Source organism: Triturus cristatus, chromosome 7, assembly GCF_964204655.1.
Source record: "Triturus cristatus chromosome 7, aTriCri1.1, whole genome shotgun sequence".
NCBI lineage: Eukaryota > Metazoa > Chordata > Amphibia > Caudata > Salamandridae > Triturus > Triturus cristatus.
The window spans coordinates 86678348-86704397 of NC_140590.1; the positions used below are offsets into that span (position 1 = coordinate 86678348).

At 43.8% G+C, this 26050-nt stretch overlaps 1 protein-coding gene across 1 annotated transcript in view; it reads right to left on the bottom strand.

Annotated features, from left to right (window-relative positions):
- Positions 1 to 26050, bottom strand: part of LOC146808886 (phospholipase A2 inhibitor and Ly6/PLAUR domain-containing protein-like) — a 320185-nt gene that overhangs the window by 76638 nt on the left and 217497 nt on the right. The window lies entirely within an intron of this gene.

A 26050-nucleotide genomic window follows, 5' to 3' on the forward strand; every position in this document is an offset into this window, starting at 1 on the left:
ATGTGGTTTTTTTGTCAATTTTTTACGTTTGCAAGGGATTCTGGGTAACAGACCATGGTGGGAGGCAGTCAAGTCACCCCATCCTGGATTCCCCTGGGTGTCTAGTTTTCAAAAATGGATAGGTTTGCTAGGTTTCCCTAGGTGCCGGCAGGGCTAGGGTTCAAAATCTACAGCTAGTCACTTTGCCAAAAAAAGGGTCATTTTTCACTGCAAAACCACGTTGCATTTTGCGCTGTTTCCTGTCGCGGGCACTAGGCCGACCCACACAAGTGAGGTACCATTTTTCTCGTAGGACTTTGGGGAACGCGGGGTGGGTGGAAATTTGTGGATCCACGCAGATTCCAGAACTTTCCATCACAGAAATGTGGGGAAAATGTGTTTTTTTTGTCAATTTTTTACGTTTGCAAGGGATTCTGGGTAACAGACCATGGTGGGAGGCAGTCAAGTCACCCCATCCTGGATTCCCCTGGGTGTCTAGTTTTCACAAATGTATAGGTTTGCTAGTTTTCCCTAGGTGCTGGCAGGGCTAGGGTTCAAAATCTACAGCTAGTCACTTTGCCAAAAAAAGGGTCATTTTTCACTGCAAAACCACGTTGCGTTTTGCTCCGTTTCCTGCCGCGGGCACTAGGCCGACCCGCACAAGTGAGGTACCATTTTTCTCGTAGGACTTTGGGGAACGCGGGGTGGGTGGGAGTTTGTGGATCCACGCAGATTCCAGAACTTTCCATCACAGAAATGTGGGGAAAATGTGTTGTTTTTTGTCAATTTTTTACGTTTGCAAGGGATTCTGGGTAACAGACCATGGTGGGAGGCAGTCAAGTCACCCCATCCTGGATTCCCCTGGGTGTCTAGTTTTCAAAAATGTATAGGTTTGCTAGGTTTCCCTAGGTGCCGGCAGGGCTAGGGTTCAAAATCTACAACTAGTCACTTTGCCAAAAAAAGGGTCATTTTTCGCTGCAAAACCACGTTGCGTTTTGCGCCGTTTCCTGTCGCGGGCACTAGGCCGACCCGCACAAGTGAGGTACCATTTTTCTCGTAGGACTTTGGGGAACGCGGGGTGGGTGGAAATTTGTGGATACACGCAGATTCCAGAACGTTCCATCACAGAAATGTGGGGAAAATGTGTTTTTTTTGTCAATTTTTTACGTTTGCAAGGGATTCTGGGTAACAGACCATGGTGGGAGGCAGTCAAGTCACCCCATCCTGGATTCCCCTGGGTGTCTAGTTTTCAAAATTGTATAGGTTTGCTAGGTTTCCCTAGGTGCCGGCAGGGCTAGGGTTCAAAATCTACAGCTAGTCACTTTGCCAAAAAAAGGGTCATTTTTCACTGCAAAACCACGTTGCGTTTTGCGCCGTTTCCTGTCGCGGGCACTATGCCGACCCGCACAAGTGAGGTACCATTTTTCTCGTAGGACTTTGGGGAACGCGGGGTGGGTGGAAATTTGTGGATCCACGCAGATTCCAGAACTTTCCATCACAGAAATGTGGGGAAAATGTGTTTTTTTTGTCATTTTTTTATGTTTGCAAGGGATTCTGGGTAACAGACCATGGTGGGAGGCAGTCAAGTCACCCCATCCTGGATTCCCCTGGGTGTCTAGTTTTCAAAAATGTATAGGTTTGCTAGGTTTCCCTAGGTGCCGGCAGGGCTAGGGTTCAAAATCTACAGCTAGTCACTTTGCCAAAAAAAGGGTCATTTTTCGCTGCAAAACCACGTTGCGTTTTGCGCCGTTTCCTGACGCGGGCACTAGGCCGACCCGCACAAGTGAGGTACCATTTTTCTTGTAGGACTTTGGGGAACGCGGGGTGGGTGGAAATTTGTGGATCCACACAGATTCCAGAACTTTCCATCACAGAAATGTGGGGAAAATGTGTTTTTTTTGTCAATTTTTTACGTTTGCAAGGGATTCTGGGTAACAGACCATGGTGGGAGGCAGTCAAATCACCCCATCCTGGATTCCCCTGGGTGTCTAGTTTTCAAAAATGTATAGGTTTGCTAGGTTTCCCTAGGTGCCGGCAGGGCTAGGGTTCAAAATCTACAGCTAGTCACTTTGCCAAAAAAAGGGTCATTTTTCGCTGCAAAACCACGTTGCATTTTGCGCCGTTTCCTGTCGCGGGCACTAGGCCGACCCGCACAAGTGAGGTACCATTTTTCTCGTAGGACTTTGGGGAACGCGGGGTGGGTGGAAATTTGTGGATCCACGCAGATTCCAGAACTTTCCATCACAGAAATGTGGGGAAAATGTGTTTTTTTTGTCAATTATTTACGTTTGCAAGGGATTCTGGGTAACAGACCATGGTGGGAGGCAGTCAAGTCACCCCATCCTGGATTCCCCTGGGTGTCTAGTTTTCAAAAATGTATAGGTTTGCTAGGTTTCCCTAGGTGCCGGCAGGGCTAGGGTTCAAAATCTACAGCTAGTCACTTTGCCAAAAAAAGGGTCATTTTTCACTGCAAAACCACGTTGCGTTTTGCGCCGTTTCCTGTCGCGGGCACTATGCCGACCCGCACAAGTGAGGTACCATTTTTCTCGTAGGACTTTGGGGAAGGCGGGGTGGGTGGAAATTTGTGGATCCACGCAGATTTCAGAACTTTCCATCACAGAAATGTGGGGAAAATGTGTTTTTTTTGTCAATTTTTTATGTTTGCAAGGGATTCTGGGTAACAGACCATGGTGGGAGGCAGTCAAGTCACCCCATCCTGGATTCCCCTGGGTGTCTAGTTTTCAAAAATGTATAGGTTTGCTAGGTTTCCCTAGGTGCCGGCAGGGCTAAGGTTCAAAATCTACAGCTAGTCACTTTGCCAAAAAAAGGGTCATTTTTCACTGCAAAACCACGTTGCGTTTTGCGCCGTTTCCTGTCGCGGGCACTAGGCCGACCCGCACAAGTGAGGTACCATTTTTCTCGTAGGACTTTGGGGAACGCGGGGTGGGTGGAAATTTGTGGATCCACGCAGATTCCAGAACTTTCCATCACAGAAATGTGGGGAAAATGTGGTTTTTTTGTCAATTTTTTACGTTTGCAAGGGATTCTGGGTAACAGACCATGGTGGGAGGCAGTCAAGTCACCCCATCCTGGATTCCCCTGGGTGTCTAGTTTTCAAAAATGGATAGGTTTGCTAGGTTTCCCTAGGTGCCGGCAGGGCTAGGGTTCAAAATCTACAGCTAGTCACTTTGCCAAAAAAAGGGTCATTTTTCACTGCAAAACCACGTTGCATTTTGCGCTGTTTCCTGTCGCGGGCACTAGGCCGACCCACACAAGTGAGGTACCATTTTTCTCGTAGGACTTTGGGGAACGCGGGGTGGGTGGAAATTTGTGGATCCACGCAGATTCCAGAACTTTCCATCACAGAAATGTGGGGAAAATGTGTTTTTTTTGTCAATTTTTTACGTTTGCAAGGGATTCTGGGTAACAGACCATGGTGGGAGGCAGTCAAGTCACCCCATCCTGGATTCCCCTGGGTGTCTAGTTTTCACAAATGTATAGGTTTGCTAGTTTTCCCTAGGTGCTGGCAGGGCTAGGGTTCAAAATCTACAGCTAGTCACTTTGCCAAAAAAAGGGTCATTTTTCACTGCAAAACCACGTTGCGTTTTGCTCCGTTTCCTGCCGCGGGCACTAGGCCGACCCGCACAAGTGAGGTACCATTTTTCTCGTAGGACTTTGGGGAACGCGGGGTGGGTGGGAGTTTGTGGATCCACGCAGATTCCAGAACTTTCCATCACAGAAATGTGGGGAAAATGTGTTGTTTTTTGTCAATTTTTTACGTTTGCAAGGGATTCTGGGTAACAGACCATGGTGGGAGGCAGTCAAGTCACCCCATCCTGGATTCCCCTGGGTGTCTAGTTTTCAAAAATGTATAGGTTTGCTAGGTTTCCCTAGGTGCCGGCAGGGCTAGGGTTCAAAATCTACAACTAGTCACTTTGCCAAAAAAAGGGTCATTTTTCGCTGCAAAACCACGTTGCGTTTTGCGCCGTTTCCTGTCGCGGGCACTAGGCCGACCCGCACAAGTGAGGTACCATTTTTCTCGTAGGACTTTGGGGAACGCGGGGTGGGTGGAAATTTGTGGATACACGCAGATTCCAGAACGTTCCATCACAGAAATGTGGGGAAAATGTGTTTTTTTTGTCAATTTTTTACGTTTGCAAGGGATTCTGGGTAACAGACCATGGTGGGAGGCAGTCAAGTCACCCCATCCTGGATTCCCCTGGGTGTCTAGTTTTCAAAAATGTATAGGTTTGCTAGGTTTCCCTAGGTGCCGGCAGGGCTAGGGTTCAAAATCTACAGCTAGTCACTTTGCCAAAAAAAGGGTCATTTTTCACTGCAAAACCACGTTGCGTTTTGCGCCGTTTCCTGTCGCGGGCACTATGCCGACCCGCACAAGTGAGGTACCATTTTTCTCGTAGGACTTTGGGGAACGCGGGGTGGGTGGAAATTTGTGGATCCACGCAGATTCCAGAACTTTCCATCACAGAAATGTGGGGAAAATGTGTTTTTTTTGTCAATTTTTTATGTTTGCAAGGGATTCTGGGTAACAGACCATGGTGGGAGGCAGTCAAGTCACCCCATCCTGGATTCCCCTGGGTGTCTAGTTTTCAAAAATGTATAGGTTTGCTAGGTTTCCCTAGGTGCCGGCAGGGCTAGGGTTCAAAATCTACAGCTAGTCACTTTGCCAAAAAAAGGGTCATTTTTCGCTGCAAAACCACGTTGCGTTTTGCGCCGTTTCCTGACGCGGGCACTAGGCCGACCCGCACAAGTGAGGTACCATTTTTCTTGTAGGACTTTGGGGAACGCGGGGTGGGTGGAAATTTGTGGATCCACACAGATTCCAGAACTTTCCATCACAGAAATGTGGGGAAAATGTGTTTTTTTGTCAATTTTTTACGTTTGCAAGGGATTCTGGGTAACAGACCATGGTGGGAGGCAGTCAAATCACCCCATCCTGGATTCCCCTGGGTGTCTAGTTTTCAAAAATGTATAGGTTTGCTAGGTTTCCCTAGGTGCCGGCAGGGCTAGGGTTCAAAATCTACAGCTAGTCACTTTGCCAAAAAAAGGGTCATTTTTCGCTGCAAAACCACGTTGCGTTTTGCGCCGTTTCCTGTCGCGGGCACTAGGCCGACCCGCACAAGTGAGGTACCATTTTTCTCGTAGGACTTTGGGGAACGCGGGGTGGGTGGAAATTTGTGGATCCACGCAGATTCCAGAACTTTCCATCACAGAAATGTGGGGAAAATGTGTTTTTTTTTGTCAATTTTTTACGTTTGCAAGGGATTCTGGGTAACAGACCATGGTGGGAGGCAGTCAAGTCACCCCATCCTGGATTCCCCTGGGTGTCTAGTTTTCAAAAATGTATAGGTTTGCTAGGTTTCCCTAGGTGCCGGCAGGGCTAGGGTTCAAAATCTACAGCTAGTCACTTTGCCAAAAAAAGGGTCATTTTTCACTGCAAAACCACGTTGCGTTTTGCGCCGTTTCCTGTCGTGGGCACTAGGCCGACCCGCAGAAGTGAGGTACCATTTTTTTCGTAGGACTTTGGGGAACGCAGGGTGGGTGGAAATTTGTGGATCCACGCAGATTCCAGAACTTCCCATCACAGAAATGTGGGGAAAATGTGTTTTTTTTGTCAATTTTTTACCTTTGCAAGGGATTCTGGGTAACAGACCATGGTGGGAGGCAGTCAAGTCACCCCATCCTGGATTCCCCTGGGTGTCTAGCTTTCAAAAATGTATAGGTTTGCTAGGTTTCCCTAGGTGCCGGCAGGGCTAGGGTTCAAAATCTACAGCTAGTCACTTTGCCAAAAAAAGGGTCATTTTTCACTGCAAAACCACGTTGCGTTTTGCGCCGTTTCCTGTCGCGGGCACTAGGCCGACCCGCACAAGTGAGGTATCATTTTTCTCGTAGGACTTTGGGGAACGCGGGGTGGGTGGAAATTTGTGGATCCACGCAGATTCCAGAACTTTCCATCACAGAAATGTGGGAAAATGTGGTTTTTTTGTCAATTTTTTACGTTTGCAAGGGATTCTGGGTAACAGACCATGGTGGGAGGCAGTCAAGTCACCCCATCCTGGATTCCCCTGGGTGTCTAGTTTTCAAAAATGTATAGGTTTGCTAGGTTTCCCTAGGTGCCGGCAGGGCTAGGGTTCAAAATCTACAGCTAGTCACTTTGCCAAAAAAAGGGTCATTTTTCACTGCAAAACCACGTTGCGTTTTGCGCCGTTTCCTGTCGCGGGCACTATGCCGACCCGCACAAGTGAGGTACCATTTTTCTCGTAGGACTTTGGGGAAGGCGGGGTGGGTGGAAATTTGTGGATCCACGCAGATTCCAGAACTTCCCATCACAGAAATGTGGGGAAAATGTGTTTTTTTTGTCAATTTTTTACCTTTGCAAGGGATTCTGGGTAACAGACCATGGTGGGAGGCAGTCAAGTCACCCCATCCTGGATTCCCCTGGGTGTCTAGTTTTCAAAAATGTATAGGTTTGCTAGGTTTCCCTAGGTGCCGGCAGGGCTAGGGTTCAAAATCTACAACTAGTCACTTTGCCAAAAAAAGGGTCATTTTTCGCTGCAAAACCACGTTGCGTTTTGCGCCGTTTCCTGTCACGGGCACTAGGCCGACCCGCACAAGTGAGGTACCATTTTTCTCGTAGGACTTTGGGGAACGCGGGGTGGGTGGAAATTTGTGGATCCACGCAGATTCCAGAACTTTCCATCACAGAAATGTGGGGAAAATGTGTTTTTTTTGTCAATTTTTTACGTTTGCAAGGGATTCTGGGTAACAGACCATGGTGGGAGGCAGTCAAGTCACCCCATCCTGGATTCCCCTGGGTGTCTAGTTTTCAAAAATGTATAGGTTTGCTAGGTTTCCCTAGGTGCCGGCAGGGCTAGGGTTCAAAATCTACAGCTAGTCACTTTGCCAAAAAAAGGGTCATTTTTCACTGCAAAACCACGTTGCGTTTTGCGCCGTTTCCTGTCGCGGGCACTATGCTGACCCGCACAAGTGAGGTACCATTTTTCTCGTAGGACTTTGGGGAACGCGGGGTGGGTGGAAATTTGTGGATCCACGCAGATTCCAGAACTTTCCATCACAGAAATGTGGGGAAAATGTGTTTTTTTTGTCAATTTTTTATGTTTGCAAGGGATTCTGGGTAACAGACCATGGTGGGAGGCAGTCAAGTCACCCCATCCTGGATTCCCCTGGGTGTCTAGTTTTCAAAAATGTATAGGTTTGCTAGGTTTCCCTAGGTGCCGGCAGGGCTAGGGTTCAAAATCTACAGCTAGTCACTTTGCCAAAAAAGGGTCATTTTTCGCTGCAAAACCACGTTGCGTTTTGCGCCGTTTCCTGTCGCGGGCACTAGGCCGACCCGCACAAGTGAGGTACCATTTTTCTTGTAGGACTTTGGGGAACGCGGGGTGGGTGGAAATTTGTGGATCCACGCAGATTCCAGAACTTTCCATCACAGAAATGTGGGGAAAATGTGTTTTTTTTGTCAATTTTTTACGTTTGCAAGGGATTCTGGGTAACAGACCATGGTGGGAGGCAGTCAAGTCACCCCATCCTGGATTCCCCTGGGTGTCTAGTTTTCAAAAATGTATAGGTTTGCTAGGTTTCCCTAGGTGCCGGCAGGGCTAGGGTTCAAAATCTACAGCTAGTCACTTTGCCAAAAAAAGGGTCATTTTTCGCTGCAAAACCACGTTGCGTTTTGCGCCGTTTCCTGTCGCGGGCACTAGGCCGACCCGCACAAGTGAGGTACCATTTTTCTCGTAGGACTTTGGGGAACGCGGGGTGGGTGGAAATTTGTGGATCCACGCAGATTCCAGAACTTTCCATCACAGAAATGTGGGTTAAATGTGTTTTTTTTTGTCAATTTTTTACGTTTGCAAGGGATTCTGGGTAACAGACCATGGTGGGAGGCAGTCAAGTCACCCCATCCTGGATTCCCATGGGTGTCTAGTTTTCAAAAATGTATAGGTTTGCTAGGTTTCCCTAGGTGCCGGCAGGGCTAGGGTTCAAAATCTACAGCTAGTCACTTTGCCAAAAAAAGGGTCATTTTTCACTGCAAAACCACGTTGCGTTTTGCGCCGTTTCCTGTCGCGGGCACTAGGCCGACCCGCACAAGTGAGGTACCATTTTTCTCGTAGGACTTTGGGGAACGCGGGGTGGGTGGAAATTTGTGGATCCACGCAGATTCCAGAACTTTCCATCACAGAAATGTGGGGAAAATGTGTTTTTTTTGTCAATTTTTTACGTTTGCAAGGGATTCTGGGTAACAGACCATGGTGGGAGGCAGTCAAGTCACCCCATCCTGGATTCCCCTGGGTGTCTAGCTTTCAAAAATGTATAGGTTTGCTAGGTTTCCCTAGGTGCCGGCAGGGCTAGGGTTCAAAATCTACAGCTAGTCACTTTGCCAAAAAAAGGGTCATTTTTCACTGCAAAACCACGTTGCGTTTTGCGCCGTTTCCTGTCGCGGGCACTAGGCCGACCCGCACAAGTGAGGTATCATTGTTCTCGTAGGACTTTGGGGAACGCGGGGTGGGTGGAAATTTGTGGATCCACGCAGATTCCAGAACTTTCCATCACAGAAATGTGGGGAAAATGTGTTTTTTTTGTCAATTTTTTACGTTTGCAAGGGATTCTGGGTAACAGACCATGGTGGGAGGCAGTCAAGTCACCCCATCCTGGATTCCCCTGGGTGTCTAGTTTTCAAAAATGTATAGGTTTGCTAGGTTTCCCTAGGTGCCGGCAGGGCTAGGGTTCAAAATCTACAGCTAGTCACTTTGCCAAAAAAAGGGTCATTTTTCACTGCAAAACCACGTTGCGTTTTGCGCCGTTTCCTGTCGCGGGCACTATGCCGACCCGCACAAGTGAGGTACCATTTTTCTCGTAGGACTTTGGGGAAGGCGGGGTTGGTGGAAATTTGTGGATCCACGCAGATTTCAGAACTTTCCATCACAGAAATGTGGGGAAAATGTGTTTTTTTTGTCAATTTTTTACGTTTGCAAGGGATTCTGGGTAACAGACCATGGTGGGAGGCAGTCAAGTCACCCCATCCTGGATTCCCCTGGGTGTCTAGTTTTCAAAAATGTATAGGTTTGCTAGGTTTCCCTAGGTGCCGGCAGGGCTAGGGTTCAAAATCTACAGCTAGTCACTTTGCCAAAAAAAGGGTCATTTTTCACTGCAAAACCACGTTGTGTTTTGCGCCGTTTCCTGTCGCGGGCACTAGGCCGACCCGCACAAGTGAGGTACCATTTTTCTCGTAGGACTTTGGGGAACGCGGGGTGGGTGGAAATTTGTGGATCCACGCAGATTCCAGAACTTTCCATCACAGAAATGTGGGGAAAATGTGTTTTTTTTGTCAATTTTTTATGTTTGCAAGGGATTCTGGGTAACAGACCATGGTGGGAGGCAGTCAAGTCACCCCATCCTGGATTCCCCTGGGTGTCTAGTTTTCAAAAATGTATAGGTTTGCTAGGTTTCCCTAGGTGCCGGCAGGGCTAGGGTTCAAAATCTACAGCTAGTCACTTTGCCAAAAAAGGGTCATTTTTCGCTGCAAAACCACGTTGCGTTTTGCGCCGTTTCCTGTCGCGGGCACTAGGCCGACCCGCACAAGTGAGGTACCATTTTTCTTGTAGGACTTTGGGGAACGCGGGGTGGGTGGAAATTTGTGGATCCACGCAGATTCCAGAACTTTCCATCACAGAAATGTGGGGAAAATGTGTTTTTTTTGTCAATTTTTTACGTTTGCAAGGGATTCTGGGTAACAGACCATGGTGGGAGGCAGTCAAGTCACCCCATCCTGGATTCCCCTGGGTGTCTAGTTTTCAAAAATGTATAGGTTTGCTAGGTTTCCCTAGGTGCCGGCAGGGCTAGGGTTCAAAATCTACAGCTAGTCACTTTGCCAAAAAAAGGGTCATTTTTCGCTGCAAAACCACGTTGCGTTTTGCGCCGTTTCCTGTCGCGGGCACTAGGCCGACCCGCACAAGTGAGGTACCATTTTTCTCGTAGGACTTTGGGGAACGCGGGGTGGGTGGAAATTTGTGGATCCACGCAGATTCCAGAACTTTCCATCACAGAAATGTGAGGAAAATGTGTTTTTTTTTGTCAATTTTTTACGTTTGTAAGGGATTCTGGGTAACAGACCATGGTTGGAGGCAGTCAAGTCACCCCATCCTGGATTCCCCTGGGTGTCTAGTTTTCAAAAATGTATAGGTTTGCTAGGTTTCCCTAGGTGCCGGCAGGGCTAGGGTTCAAAATCTACAGCTAGTCACTTTGCCAAAAAAAGGGTCATTTTTCACTGCAAAACCACGTTGCGTTTTGCGCCGTTTCCTGTCGCGGGCACTAGGCCGACCCGCACAAGTGAGGTACCATTTTTCTCGTAGGACTTTGGGGAACGCGGGGTGGGTGGAAATTTGTGGATCCACGCAGATTCTAGAACTTTCCATCACAGAAATGTGGGGAAAATGTGTTTTTTTTGTCAATTTTTTACGTTTGCAAGGGATTCTGGGTAACAGACCATGGTGGGAGGCAGTCAAGTCACCCCATCCTGGATTCCCCTGGGTGTCTAGCTTTCAAAAATGTATAGGTTTGCTAGGTTTCCCTAGGTGCCGGCAGGGCTAGGGTTCAAAATCTACAGCTAGTCACTTTGCCAAAAAAAGGGTCATTTTTCACTGCAAAACCACGTTGCGTTTTGCGCCGTTTCCTGTCGCGGGCACTAGGCCGACCCGCACAAGTGAGGTATCATTGTTCTCGTAGGACTTTGGGGAACGCGGGGTGGGTGGAAATTTGTGGATCCACGCAGATTCCAGAACTTTCCATCACAGAAATGTGGGGAAAATGTGTTTTTTTTGTCAATTTTTTACGTTTGCAAGGGATTCTGGGTAACAGACCATGGTGGGAGGCAGTCAAGTCACCCCATCCTGGATTCCCCTGGGTGTCTTGTTTTCAAAAATGTATAGGTTTGCTAGGTTTCCCTAGGTGCCGGCAGGGCTAGGGTTCAAAATCTACAGCTAGTCACTTTGCCAAAAAAAGGGTCATTTTTCACTGCAAAACCACGTTGCGTTTTGCGCCGTTTCCTGTCGCGGGCACTATGCAGACCCGCACAAGTGAGGTACCATTTTTCTCGTAGGACTTTGGGGAAGGCGGGGTGGGTGAAAATTTGTGGATCCACGCAGATTTCAGAACTTTCCATCACAGAAATGTGGGGAAAATGTGTTTTTTTTGTCAATTTTTTACGTTTGCAAGGGATTCTGGGTAACAGACCATGGTGGGAGGCAGTCAAGTCACCCCATCCTGGATTCCCCTGGGTGTCTAGTTTTCAAAAATGTATAGGTTTGCTAGGTTTCCCTAGGTGCCGGCAGGGCTAGGGTTCAAAATCTACAGCTAGTCACTTTGCCAAAAAAAGGGTCATTTTTCACTGCAAAACCACGTTGCGTTTTGCGCCGTTTCCTGTCGCGGGCACTAGGCCGACCCGCACAAGTGAGGTACCATTTTTCTCGTAGGACTTTGGGGAACGCGGGGTGGGTGGAAATTTGTGGATCCACGCAGATTCCAGAACTTTCCATCACAGAAATGTGGGGAAAATGTGTTTTTTTTGTCAATTTTTTACGTTTGCAAGGGATTCTGGGTAACAGACCATGGTGGGAGGCAGTCAAGTCACCCCATCCTGGATTCCCCTGGGTATCTAGTTTTCAAAAATGTATAGGTTTGCTAGGTTTCCCTAGGTGCCGGCAGGGCTAGGGTTCAAAATCTACAGCTAGTCACTTTGCCAAAAAAAGGGTCATTTTTCACTGCAAAACCACGTTGCGTTTTGCGCCGTTTCCTGTCGCGGGCACTAGGCCGACCCGCACAAGTGAGGTACCATTTTTCTCGTAGGACTTTGGGGAACGCGGGGTGGGTGGAAATTTGTGGATCCACGCAGATTCCAGAACTTTCCATCACAGAAATGTGGGGAAAATGTGTTTTTTTTGTCAATTTTTTACGTTTGCAAGGGATTCTGGGTAACAGACCATGGTGGGAGGCAGTCAAGTCACCCCATCCTGGATTCCCCTGGGTGTCTAGTTTTCAAAAATGTATAGGTTTGCTAGGTTTCCCTAGGTGCCGGCAGGGCTAGGGTTCAAAATCTACAGCTAGTCACTTTGCCAAAAAAAGGGTCATTTTTCACTGCAAAACCACGTTGCGTTTTGCGCCGTTTCCTGTCGCGGGCACTAGGCCGACCCGCACAAGTGAGGTATCATTTTTCTCGTAGGACTTTGGGGAACGCGGGGTGGGTGGAAATTTGTGGATCCACGCAGATTCCAGAACTTTCCATCACAGAAATGTGGGGAAAATGTGTTTTTTTGTCAATTTTTTACGTTTGCAAGGGATTCTGGGTAACAGACCATGGTGGGAGGCTGTCAAGTCACCCCATCCTGGATTCCCCTGGGTGTCTAGTTTTCAAAAATGTATAGGTTTGCTAGGTTTCCCTAGGTGCCGGCAGGGCTAGGGCTCAAAATCTACAGCTAGTCACTTTGCCAAAAAAAGGGTCATTTTTCACTGCAAAACCACGTTGCGTTTTGCGCCGTTTCCTGTCGCGGGCACTATGCCGACCCGCACAAGTGAGGTACCATTTTTCTCGTAGGACTTTGGGGAAGGCGGGGTGGGTGGAAATTTGTGGATCCACGCAGATTCCAGAACTTTCCATCACAGAAATGTGGGGAAAATGTGTTTTTTTGTCAATTTTTTACGTTTGCAAGGGATTCTGGGTAACAGACCATGGTGGGAGGCAGTCAAGTCACCCCATCCTGGATTCCCCTGGGTGTCTAGTTTTCAAAAATGTATAGGTTTGCTAGGTTTCCCTAGGTGCCGGCAGGGCTAGGGTTCAAAATCTACAACTTTTCACTTTGCCAAAAAAAGGGTCATTTTTCACTGCAAAACCACGTTGCGTTTTGCGCCGTTTCCTGTCGCGGGCACTAGGCCGACCCGCACAAGTGAGGTACCATTTTTCTCGTAGGACTTTGGGGAACGCGGGGTGGGTGGAAATTTGTGGATCCACGCAGATTCCAGAACTTTCCATCACAGAAATGTGGGGAAAATGTGTTTTTTTTGTCAATTTTTTACGTTTGCAAGGGATTCTGGGTAACAGACCATGGTGGGAGGCAGTCAAGTCACCCCATCCTGGATTCCCCTGGGTGTCTAGTTTTCAAAAATGTATAGGTTTGCTAGGTTTTCCTAGGTGCCGGCAGGGCTAGGGTTCAAAATCTACAGCTAGTCACTTTGCCAAAAAAAGGGTCATTTTTCACTGCAAAACCACGTTGCGTTTTGCGCCGTTTCCTGTCGCGGGCACTAGGCCGACCCGCACAAGTGAGGTACCATTTTTCTCGTAGGACTTTGGGAAACGCGGAGTGGGTGGAAATTTGTGGATCCACGCAGATTCCAGAACTTTCCATCACAGAAATGTGGGGAAAATGTGTTTTTTTTGTCAATTTTTTACGTTTGCAAGGGATTCTGGGTAACAGACCATGGTGGGAGGCAGTCAAGTCACCCCATCCTGGATTCCCCTGGGTGTCTAGTTTTCAAAAATGTATAGGTTTGCTAGGTTTCCCTAGGTGCCGGCAGGGCTAGGGTTCAAAATCTACAGCTAGTTACTTTGCCAAAAAAAGGGTCATTTTTCACTGCAAAACCACGTTGCGTTTTGCACCGTTTCCTGTCGCGGGCACTATGCCGACCAGCACAAGTGAGGTACCATTTTTCTCGTAGGACTTTGGGGAACGCGGGGTGGGTGGAAATTTGTGGATCCACGCAGATTCCAGAACTTTGCATCACAGAAATGTGGGGAAAATGTGTTTGTTTTGTCAATTTTTTACGTTTGCAAGGGATTCTGGGTAACAGACCATGGTGGGAGGCAGTCAAGTCACCCCATCCTGGATTCCCCTGGGTGTCTAGTTTTCAAAAATGTATAGGTTTGCTAGTTTTCCCTAGGTGCTGGCAGGGCTAGGGTTCAAAAACTACAGCTAGTCACTTTGCCAAAAAAAGGGTCATTTTTCACTGCAAAACCACGTTGCGTTTTGCGCCGTTTCCTGCCGCGGGCACTAGGCCGACCCGCACAAGTGAGGTACCATTTTTCTCGTAGGACTTTGGGGAACGCGGGGTGGGTGGGAGTTTGTGGATCCACGCAGATTCCAGAACTTTCCATCACAGAAATGTGGGGAAAATGTGTTGTTTTTTGTCAATTTTTTACGTTTGCAAGGGATTCTGGGTAACAGACCATGGTGGGAGGCAGTCAAGTCACCCCATCCTGGATTCCCCTGGGTGTCTAGTTTTCAAAAATGTATAGGTTTGCTAGGTTTCCCTAGGTGCCGGCAGGGCTAGGGTTCAAAAACTACAGCTAGACTCTTCGCAAATAAAGTGTAAATTTTCAGTGTGAAAATGTGGTGCGTTCACCTTAGGTTTTGAGCCACTTCCTGTCGTGGGCACTATGCCTACCCACACAAGTGAGGTACCATTTTTATCGGGAGACTTAGGGTAGTTCAAATTTGTAAAGCAACTGTTATTACCTATTGATTTTTGATGCATTTCTCCCTTCCAAATGAAAGACATTGTGTAAAAAAAAAGTCATTTTGAAAAATGACCAATAATTGTCATGCAAATATGAGTATTCCCAATTTCGAAAATTTGCAAATATGCACTGTTTCTAAAGTCTGTAATTTGTTCCCATTTCATAAATACATAGGTGACTTTCATACCGATTTTTTCATGTATACATTTTCCCACAATAATTGCTATATACCCGGACCAAAAAAAACGTTGACTCAAAAGGCTGCTTTTTTCAACAAATTTTTAATTTTTCCTATATTTACCTGTAAATTTCTATAAAGAAACCTTGATGGATCTACACAAATGACCCCTTGCTGAATTCAGAATTTTGTCTACTTTTCAAAAATGTATAGCTTTCCAGGATCCATTATTGTTTTTGTACCCATTTCTACCGTTAACTGGAAGGAGGTTGAAAGCACAAAAAATAGCAAAAATAGGGTATGTCCCAGAAAAATGCCAAAACTGTGTAAAAAATGTTGGTTTTCTAACAAAATTCTGTCATTCCCTAAAAGCTGGAGAAATGGTGATTTCAGCCCCACAAACCCTTTTTTGATACCATTTGCAGAGAAAAACCCAGAAGCTTTCATTTGCAGCCCGTTTTTCCCATTTTTCACAAAAAAAAAAAAAATTGCTGTATTTTGACTAATTTCTGGGAACCCTCTAGGAGAATCCACAAACCCTGGGTACCTTTAGAATCCCCAAGATGTTGGAAGAAAAGGACGCAAATTTGGCGTGGATACCTAATGTGGTCAAAAAGTTACAGAGGCCTAAGCGCGCACTACCCCAAATAGCCCAAAAAAGGCTTAGCACAGGAGGGGAAAAGGCCTAGCAGCGAAGGGGTTAATTGGATATAATTTACAAAAAAACTGTAGATTTTTGTTTTGGTTGGATACAAGATAGAAGTTATATCAGAATGCAAATACAATTTTTTTTTATTAAATAGTAGAAAGGAAAATAATATTTATTTTATAGTTGTTGGAATGTATATTCATTAGAGAGAAAATTTTGTTTATTATTACGCATATTCTAATAATTAAATCATTGAAATAAACATGTAATAAAATAATTAATATTTAACATTTGTATTATAGTTATCATTTTTTTATAATGGATATATATTTGTTTAATGTATATTTTGGACATGAATATATGAATGCACAAAATAAAAAAAAATAAAAAAATCAGATTTTTATAGCTGTATAATATTTATAAATTTATATTGTGTACTCTGAAATTTTTTAGATTTTATTTGGATTTATAAGAAATTGTATGTTTTGAAATATATGACTAATATATTTTAATTATTAATATTTATATTATATATTTAATATTGAAATTGTTAACATTTTAGAATATGTATTTTTTTAATTATTTTTTTGGTATGTTGTAGATACAATATATTAATTATATCATGTTCATCTATTTATTTTGTTAATATATACTGTTTTATTGATATATTAATAAAATTATTTTATTTATTATATTTATTTTTATACGTATAAGAATTTTCACGTAGAGACAAAAATTAGGTATTATTTTTGAGTATTGTATTCTAATGTTTTACTAATTTTTAAAGTAATGTGTAATGTTAAATAAATAGTTAGGCCATTTATTGGTATTTTTTAGTTGTTATGTTTGTTTGGGTCTTTTATTTTGTAACCGCTCGCTGTTGTTTTGGGTTATTTTGGTCGAATCCAGGTCGCGGTCCGGAGCTGTTTCGCGTTTGAGAAGGTAAGAGTTATTTTCTTTATTATTAAATAGTTTTAAGTGTTTTGTGGAAGTAGTAATGTTGTAATAAGTGTGTATTAATTGATGTTTTAGAAGTTAGGGTGTTAGTAATAGTTTGTATACGGTTTTAAGTCCTAAAAAAGAAGTGGGGGGACGCTCGAGTTAGGTTGTGTCAACGGAAGTCACGTCACAACAGGAATTGTCACGAAATTTGCTGGTCTCCGTCTGAAATGCGTGAATACATACAAGATACAAGTAGAAGTATAATACTTTAATAAGTGGCAGTCACTCAAAACACAAGAACACACTATACACAGGACCCATTCCTCGGATTACACGGTTATTACAGACTCGGGCCGTAGGCAGTACGGGCATCTGTCGGGGTCCCTAGAAGTGACATGCTCGGCGTGTTGATAGCGCAGCTCCTTGAAGCCTTGGCGCCTCGGCTTGGCTCTGAGAAAGGCTGGCAAGGGGAGGGCGCGAGGTGGAAGGGGAGATTATTCTGAGCCTCGGGTGCATTTGAAAGGCATTCATTCGCACGTAGGTGCAGACTCGGATACCGGCTACATCTTTTGGGCAGGGGGGACGGCGTCCACCCGGTAACAACCCAGTAAAATAAGTGGGGGGACGCCGTCCACCCGCGTGGTACCCCGACTCGAGCCGTAAAACCTACAAAAGAGAAACTAACATTCCCACCCACCCACAAACACACAAAACGCACCTAAAAACATCACTACAAACGTTATTCAAACACTATAAAACTTTAACTCACCTAAATAACAAAACACTAACAAAGCCACAAACACGGAACCCAACGTAAATTATAAAACTTTTATTGTTCGGGTTTCCAGGAGCGGTTATTTACCTTTTTAATATTTTTCGGAATTTTTATGGTTAATGGATAGTCGTTTTTTTCCGTAGACGTTGTTTTCGATAAACAGTTGTATTTTTACATTTTATTGGGATTTATTTTTTGGATACCTATGGATTTTGAACTCCCTGGATTTATTTGGAAGGAATGTTATTATCCCATTGGAACAACTACACAGGTAAGTTCATTTAAATATTTTTATTGTTGGTGGCCAAACCTTATATATTTAATATTGTTGTTGTGTACTTGGTTTGTTTAATTATGTTGTCTAAATATATGTCCATATAATTGATGTATATATTTTAGACCACATAATTAAATATGTGATATAATAAAGTGGTTTATTTATGTTGTGATAGTTGTTTTAGTAGAATTGTGGGTTAATATTTAGGAAAGGGTTTAGAAGAGAGTTTGAGCTATTATATTTAAGTACTCAAGTCCTCTTGTGGATGGGTATAGCTGTACCTGTTGTTGTAGGTAATTATACATTTGAGTAGTTTGTCTAGACTGTTTTGGTTTTAATTGTAGGACAGATTGTTGCATTCTTAATTCTTGGAAACGTTGTTCCTTTTGTATGGCAATTAGTAGTTTTTGTAGTGTTGGAGTTGTTCTCCCAGTAGAAGTTAGGAATGCATTATGCCAGCCCTCTACGGCGTTGTTAGTTTTGGCTTGTTGGTTGAGTGTACTTACATATACATTCCACCAAGGTATTTGGAACTTGGGCTGACGTCTATGGCCTGATCTGTGTAGTCTCCCCACCCAGGTATCCTCAAAATAATCTAAGAGGGGAGATAACTTTACTTCATTTTGTTTGTAGAATGGACTTTCTAATAAAAGATTGTAATGTTCTGCAACATCTGTGGTTGGTACATAAGCTAGGGCTGTTAGAAGTTGTATTTGATGTGCAAAACTTATGTTAGTGGCATATTCTACACTTAGTGAAGATTTTTGTAAATGTCTCCATATACATTGGTTTAGATGGAAGTAACATCCTTGGATAGCTGTATGGGGGTACAGTTTTAGAATGGAATTTATCATGGCTTGCTCAAAGTCTATGATAATTCTTTGAGGGTAAAAATCATTTGATTCTTGTTTTAGTTTTCCTAGCATTTCATTATATGTTGTGTTTTGTTTGTTAGGTAATAGTGCATAAATTAAAGGTATGGAAGTGTTGTGATATTGACCGTGTATTGTGTAAAGCTGGTAGAATGGTTTTGGGCATATTGTAAAGGTGCCATCCATCATCCATGTTTGGCATTGTTGCAGTTTAGTTATACAAACATTATGATTCTTTTTTCTGGGCTTTTGTTATCATAAAAAATAAAAGGTTCATTATTGTGGGTGATACTTAATTCTGGTGGAATGATGATCTCTTGAAAAGTTTTAGGGGATGGTATAGTTGTCGTGGTTGCTTTTTTGGTCCTAGCAATAGTTCTTTTTATAGAAGCAATTGATGGTAATTGGCCTCTTGCTTCTTTGGGCACTCTAGGTAATAGTTCTTTTAGGATTACACTTGTAGCAGTTTGTGAACCTGTGCTTAATTCTTTGATATTTTCAAGAGTTGATCTGACTTCTATTTCAGAGAGATTGGGTGGATGGTTATGCTCTCTTGTATATAGTACAGTTGTTTCTCTTGTTGTTGCTCGTCCGTAGCATTTGTTAGAATAATATTTAGTACACTTCCAGTTCACTTTTCGGTCCGTCTGCTTTTCTTGGGTGTATGTGTAACCCATGTAACACAATAGGAATTTTCCTTTCTGCGAAGTTATAAATTGGGATTCTTCTGTCATCGTGATGTGTTACAAATCTGGAAAAAATGTATATGACAATATATGCAATAGTACTTTATATATTTAAATGAAAATAGCAAAAAAGCATTTTTTTTATATATACTTACCAAGTGTTTTTGGTTGTATTTGAATGAAGATGTTGTTTGTAGACAAAATGTTGTTTAGTTGATGTAGTCTCTGAAAGTTAAAGAACATTTATTGTTGTGGTTGGTTTAGTTTGGTATAGACTATATTTTTATTGTAGAAACGTATTTTATTGTTTTACAAATTAACAACTCAAAAAACATTCCCCCGCCTTCACCTGTCCCGGAAGTACCACACATTTATCATCTAGACCAATTATTCAGGAGAATGAACAACCTTTCCACCCAGTTCTCTACCCCCCCCCCTCCCACACCACATGTCAATGTACCCCCGTCCCCTACCCCTATTACTATGTGCCCCTCCTGCCTAATAAATAAGATGCAGTAGCCTAACCTCTCCCTAAGCAAACAGAGGCTACCCTCATGCCCAGTGGTATAGACTATAGGTGTTAATTTATACAGGTTTTTAAAAATTTAAAAAAGAGAACATGGATTTGTTTAGGGGTTTAGGATGTTTTGGGGTTTGAGTAGGATTTAATTAATATTTTATAAAGTATTTTGATAGTATACTTACTTTTTAGTGAGTCTTTTCTGGGAATCTTCAATATTTTCTTTAGCTGTTTGGAGTAATATCTGTAGTGGAAACATAAAGAGATGGAATATATAAGTTAGTTATTTATTTGAGTAAAGATAAATTAGTGTTAGTTTAATTTGGCAGTTTAGTTAGAAAAGAATATTTACTTACGTTTTTAGAATAGTAGTAGGATGTAGGTTTCTTCTGTTTAGTAGAGTTTCTTCTTCGTTCAATGCTTTGGTTTAAGGCACAGTAGAAGACTTGTTTTAATTGGTTTATATAGTGGTTTCAATTTGTTTCTTGAATGTTATTGGTTGTTTTCTGTATGTGGCCTTTCTATTGGATGGTTTGAATTTTTTTAAGTTAATTGGTTTCCTTTTATGGAAAATGCTAAGTAAGAGTATATTTAGTTTTAAAGGAGGAGAGTTTTAAATCATTATATATAAAAAGATTGTTTATAATGTGTAGTAATTTTATTTAAATGTGTTCGAAATGCCAATGTGATAATTATTTCAGTGTTTTTTTATTATGTTGTTAAATATTGAGATCGCTATAAATGTTATATTTATGTTTAAGTAGAATCTCATTAGAAAATGTATGTTTTGGGAAAATATTGTCTTTATGTTGTTGAAAGTATTGGTTTTATTAGTATTAGAATTGTCGATATATTTAAAAAAACCGATATTATTGATGTCTATATTTTGGTTATCGATATTTGTGACGTGTCATATTTATTAACTCATGTCGATATTTAGTATTGCGATATTAATGTGTGCGATATTTGTGTGATCGATATAATTGTATTACGATATTGTAGTGTCGATATTAGTGTAGTTTTTTAAATAAGTATACAATGTCGATATTTTTGATGTCGATATATTTGATGCGATATTTGTGTAGTTCGATAATGTGTCTGTCGATAATATGTCAGAGATCCCTCCACGCAGCATCTATTTTCAATAGAATCTCTAGCCCATCACGTATCGACTACATCTTAATTGACCGTAGACTCTGGCATTATGCTGAGGATATGGTTATTCTTCCAACTGTCGATAGTGACCACAATCCCTTGTGCCTGACTATAAAGAGCTTATGGACCTTAGACCAACTAACCCCTGACTAACGCCCGATAATGCTTACAAGGGATGTCATTCCATCCAATTGTAAAAGACATCTCAAATGGCCTAAAATTGTAGTAGACAAACAAAAACTGTCCTCCATTAAAGAAATATTGCTAATAAAAACTGGTGAACTTAGGCAAGCATGTGCAGATGCTAACGAGAAATTAAGGGCCGTGTCTATCCACGCAGACACCATTGAGTCAATTGGGTCTTTTTTTATATCTCTCTCTGCTAACAACCCTTATAAACAGAAAGCACCCGGTTCTTGGTTTAATTCTGAGTGCAGGTCCAGCAGGAAAATGCTTGCAATCGCTATTAAATCTAAGGATTGCACTTCAATTAAAAATGCTAGGTCTGCCTATAAGAGGGCTGTAGTCAACGCAAAACGTACATGGGAAGAATCTCAGTGGCTGGCTTTAAAAAATGCTAGCCTAGCAAGGGACGGGACCACATTTTGGAACCTTTGTAGATACTCCCAAGGCCAAGATCCTGATTTAATTCCTAATCACATTACCAATCACGAATGGTTTACCCATTTCTCGAAATTGTACTCGGACGACAGCACGCAATGTATTGGTGTTTCTTTTCCTCTCATCCCCACAGATCTTACCCCGCCTAACATTGATCCCTTTACTGAAATGGAAGTTATGGCGGCTATTAACAGATTGGTCCCAGCTAAAGCTGCAGGTCCAGACGACCTGCCGGGAGACTTGTTCCGCTAAGACCCCAAATCTTGGGCTGAGTATTTTACCATCTTACTTAATGCCTTCCTCAAAGGGCTTCCCATCCCCGAGTCATGGAGGGGGGCGGAGGTCATACCAATATTCAAGAAGGGCCATAGGGAGGACCCTGCTAACTACCGACCTATAAGCCTTATTGACGTTAGTCAGAAGGTGGTTGGCAGGGTTCTGCTAGAGCGAATTCTACTGTGGGTTACTGACAATGATATTCTGTCACACTACCAAGCTGGGTTCAGGCCATTTACGAGCACGATCGACCAGGTCTTTAGGCTCCTACTGCTATATTGGAAAACTGTATCGATTGGTAGGGGCAATCTCCATCTACCCTTTATCGATCTAAAATCGGCCTTTGACCTGGTCCCCCGTGATCGCCTATGGTCTGTGATCCAAGACTTAGGTCTTCCGCCTTACATCCTTGATCTCCTGGTACGCCTCCATGAGGGGAACTTTGCCAGGGTGAGATGGGGCAGTCAGGCCCAGAGAACTGACAAGATCCCAGTCAACAGAGGAGTCCGCCAGGGCTGCGTACTTGCGCCCACTCTTTTTTCCCTTTTCGTCAATGGAGTGGTGAAATTTTTGCTTGAAGTCCCGGCGGACGCACCTGTTCTGGCTGGGGAAAAAGTTCCCACTCTTTTATTTGCGGACGATACCCTGCTGATTTCTAAAACACCTGCAGGGCTCCAGAAGCTGATAGACAGATTTCACTTGTTCTGCTCAATGAGAGGACTGGTCATTAATACTTCAAAAACTAAGCTCCTCTCTTTTAAATCTCGGAAATCACCCAGTGTACCCATCATGTCTGATGGTATTCCCCTGGAATACATCAAATTATTTGACTACCTAGGCATTTGGATCTCCGACACTATGACCTGGAAGCCCCACATCCAAAAAATGCTGCTCAACCACAAACGAGCCACGGGGGTAATAGCCAAAGAACACCGCTCCTCGAGGAGCAAGCCAATTACCCCCGCATTAACGATCTATCAGGCCAAAGCAGTAGGTTCGGCCATCTATGGAGCCGAACTCTGGGGCTTCGAAAACATAGAAGAGCTCACCCTGTCCGAGAATAAATTCTTAAGAGAATTAGTTACAATGCCAAGAGGTACTCCCTTGAAACCTCTCTTTAGTGACCTGGGTAGGCGTTCACTTAAAGATATTATTAGGCTACACCCCTTGTTATTTTGGGTTCGTCTATGGCGCACCCCGGAGCTAGCCAAATTCACAGAGGGTTTGAGAGAAATCATGAATATAGCCGGCTCCCAAAAAATAAGCTGGCTTCGCAATATTAAAAAATCTCTCATCCAGCTTGGTCTAATTGATCTTTGGGAGCATGGAGCCTCGATTAGTAAGATGGATCTCAAAAAAGCATATTGGGCCTGGATCGATAATCGAGATCTTGGTAGCTCAAGTTATGGTAGATTAACTGAAGATTTTTTTACTTTTAAGCAGACAGTTAACTTTGATCCTTTTCTCGAGTTTATCCAAAAACCTAGAGACAGATCACTGTATTTTCAATTCAGACTCGAGACCCTCCCTACTCGTGAATTTACCAGTAAATGGAAGCCTCCTTATCAGACCCCTGCCACTTGCTTAACATGCCCCGAAAAAGTAGAAAGCATAGCCCATATTATGTTCGAATGCCCAGTGTACAGTAACCCGAGAAAAAGATGGCTAGCTCCTGCTTGCCGTCTCCTGGGCATTTCGAACTATCGTGTCGCCTTACGTATTTTGCGTACCGACACAAGTTTGGTGCTAGTCTGTGCTGTGGCCAAATTTCTGGCCTGGTCCTGGATTATTAGAAATAAACCTAATAGCTGTACCAGATGAGCTAATGAACTGCTTTTATATATGTTTTTTTTTTTAAAAACTGCATTTATAACCCTATTTTAAATTGTACTTTTACAATGTTTTTTTAAAATCAGCCATCAAGCTACATTATGATCTCTTGTAAAATATGTTCCCTAATGAACTTCTATTTTTACCATGATTCTTTTGTACATGCTTTTATGATAACTTTTATCGAAATAAAGCTTTTTGACTGACTGACAAGGCATTTGACACACTCAGTTGGGGCTATTTATTTCTCCTCTTGCAAGCACTTAATTTAGGCCCTTGTTTTCTCTCATATGTCCGTCTCCTATACACAGATCTCTCCGCCTAAGTATGTGCGCCGGGGTCACATTTGAAGCAATTCCTCGCTATTATTTGCTCTGGCGATCGAGCCCCTTGCCATATAGTTGAGGCGGGACCCCCAGATTTGGGGATACGAATGGTCCATAGAAACGTCCAACAGAATTGCATTATATGACGATGATGTCTTGTTCTTTCTTACGGACCCCGGGTTCTCCGGCCTGCGTGCCTTGCAAATACTTTGCATATTTGGCAAAACAACTGGGCTAAGACCCAACCCAGTGAAGTCAGTGTTGTTCCTGGTCTGTGGAAACCATAGGAGGGGCTCCTAGTCGACTCAACTAACCCATGCAACGGGAAAGTTCCAATACCTAGGGATATTCATTTGGCCATGTCCGATTATCTCATAGTCACACAATATTCATCCAATATTACCGCTTCTCAGAGAGGAGACAAAGGTGTTGTCGGCCTCTACTCCTATCTCTATCCAGCATTCGCAGTCGAAAGACGAGCGATGAACGGTCAGACTTTACTAGATCTTCAATATGGCCAGACGAACCTAGATCACCAACCACCCGCATGTAAGGTGGTAATATTAACATGTCAGTGCACAGTTAAGAGGATGGGCTGGAAAGGGCGACTGACACAGACTACTCCCCCCACCTCTGGCACGGTACCTACCTCCACCACGTTGCCACATTACCAGGATTCCTGGCATGGGACTCTATTGGGATCTCAACACTGGGTGACATAATGCAAGGGACGGATCTTAAGTCCTTCCAGCAGTTGCAAACAGAATATCAGCTAGCCCGCAGTCAATTCTATGGCTATTTTCAGCTTAGGCATGCACTGACACCACATATCTGATCCCTGGTGGGCCTACCAGAATTCCATTGACTGGGGGGAGCTTGTTGATGGGAGACCTAGGTGCCCACAAAATCAGGCAAATTTACCAAACACTAATCACCCATAATCACACCACACTAGACACATTACACACAACATGGGAAGTGGACATTCCAGACCTCACAGATGATGACTGGACTGAGGCCCTAGCAAGTCCCTCTGGAGCGCTATCGCAACACGGTACCACTTAATCCAATTTGAATATATGCATAGAGCATACTACATGAGGTCCCGTGTCTGGCGTATGGGAGCTATTCCGCCCTCACCTGCCTCAGTTGCAGAGACGAAGAGATGATCTTCTTGCATACAGGATGGAGTTGCAGGGAACTTGAGCCATTCTGGCTTGTGTCTAGAACAGGTCTTATCCTGACGAGTTGCTCTACATCCCAAATTGTTCCTACTACACAGCACAGACGGAATAGGGGGAAACCGATATAAGCAACACCTTTTATTTCTGGAGATTACACTAGCCAAGCGGGACATAGCCCAACAATGGAAGGAGACCGCTCCGCCATCTGTGGGTGGGTGGAAACGCACCATGAATAAATGCATGGGGATGTAGATAGCGTTTTTAAGGGCGTGGGTCTGCCCAAAAAAGCATAATAAGATTTGGTCTCGCTGGGATGAATACAGGGGTATAGACCTACCCCGCACAATCCCTATATTCTTCCACACACCCACATAGTCATGGACCCTTCCTTGATTAGCAGACCTGACCACTCGGATGAACTAGACGGGTAATCTTTATGGGTTGGGTGGGGTGCACCACCTGTGCCAGAGTTGGTTTTAATAGTTTTATTATTCCTGTGTGCCTTTGTTGATGTATTGCAATCGCGCTACAATTATGTAATATTTTCTAATTGGATGCATGCACAGGGACCCCCGGGCCATGATGTACTGACAAAAAATCATATCTCAAGTTCTACTGATTAGATTTTTATCATTTTGGTCTTGTGTAACTTTGATAAATACTCTCGATTTTGCTAAACTAGTTTGAAGTCAATTGTGGGGTTTTCACTGTGTTACTGTAGTTTAAGTGTTGCAAAAATACTTTCCACATTTCTTTTTAAGTTAAGCCGGACTGCTCCGTGCCAAGCTATCAGAGGGTGAGCACAGGTCAATTTAGGTTGCGTATCTGACTTCCCCTGACTAAGATTATGGTCCCTACTCGGACAGGGTGCAACCATCTGCCAACTAGAGACCCAATTTCTAACAATCATCATGAACGGGGAACAAACCCAAACTGGTTCCAATGAAGCAGATCAGGAATACACATCCAGCATCTATGAGACAGGTATAAAGATGGGAGTCCAAGATCCATAATCGTTCTCTTAAGGAGGGGGCTCTCAGCAGAGTACTCAGGGACTACTATAGAGGCAATAGTTGGTGTCACTCAGCCAGCCAACTCCCCAGAGGTGAGGGAACAGCAACTGGAGTCAGATCTGAAGGGGGAATTGCTGGACTGCCCTGGGTACCAAAACATCCTACCTGTGAGCGAGGGAAGGGAGCATCAGTCCTACAAGAGGAGCAGATTGTGGAATGGGCCCCTAT